Here is a 1235-nt window from a genome sequence, read left to right as displayed (position 1 = left end):
CAGTGACTGACTGCTATAATCTCATTATTCGAAAAAAATAGTTCAACATCAGTAATAGAGACTACCTATTAGAACACTTATTAAAGGTTTTTTTCTGTTTATGAATAATGAAACACATACACATATTGTCAGTTTTGTTCATTTTTTTTTAAGACTAGGTCTGCATTTTCATGGCAAAAATAATACAATTTGACACTGCTTTACCTGCTGTGGTTCCATTCTATGGAATCCTGGGATTTGTGGTTTGTTGTGGCACTAGAGGTCTCTGACAGAGAAGGCTAAATATCTCACAAAACTACAAATCACTGAATTCCATAGCATTGGTGCCAGTGTGCCATAGTGGTTTGAGTGTTCGACTACAACTATGGAGATCAGAGTTTGATTCCCTGCTTGGCTGTGAAACCCAGTGGGTGTCCTTGGACAATTCAGATGCTCTCAGCCTCAGGGGAAGGCAATGGCAAAATTCCTCTCTAAATGTCTTGTCAAGAAAACCCTTCAGGTAACCATAAGTCAGAAATGACTTGAAGGCATACAACAGCAACAACAAACTGCATTAATTCTACAGTGCAGATTAGCTCTAAATTGATGAATATTTCTGTTGCATTGCTACTTAGTGAGTGTGTTCACCTATTCCTTGATTTTTGTGTGTTATAGCCAGTCCTACACTGATATCTAAACCATGCATCTGCATATTGAATATTCAGTCTATTCATTATCACCATTTAACTAATTAATTCAAAATTTATATACCATCCTTGTTAAGGACATACCCATAAAAATAGGATGACAACTGAGTTTACAATCCAAATTTAAGATCAATGAGAGGAGATTTTCTAAAAGTGTTTCTACAAAGATATACTTACCATGAATTCGTCATTAGTTTTAGAATCAAGCTTACAATCCAAAGTAATGGGAGGGGGTTTCCTAAAAGTGTTTCTACAAAGATATTGTTATCATGAATTCATCATTAGTTTTAGAACCCTGTTTTATCTGAAATTTGCTGTTTTGCCCCTTGTGCTGATATTAGTCACAGATATGGCATAGATTTTCTTTGCACAAGTTACAGATATGAGACAATACATTTTGCTTACTGGAAGCTTTAAAAACTAATGTTGGTTAAATAAAACTAAATATTTGTCTATCAAAATGATTATTGTTTTAACTATTTAGTCAAAGATGCTGTGTTTTTTTTAAAAAAAGAAATTGCTTTAATTTTTCTATTCTTATTTAGCATT

This window comes from Sceloporus occidentalis, unplaced genomic scaffold (assembly GCF_023333645.1).
Source record: "Sceloporus occidentalis isolate IW3139 unplaced genomic scaffold, rSceOcc1.0.p SCAF_2, whole genome shotgun sequence".
Classification (NCBI taxonomy): Eukaryota; Metazoa; Chordata; class Lepidosauria; order Squamata; family Phrynosomatidae; genus Sceloporus; species Sceloporus occidentalis.
This window is presented reverse-complemented; position numbering follows the sequence as displayed.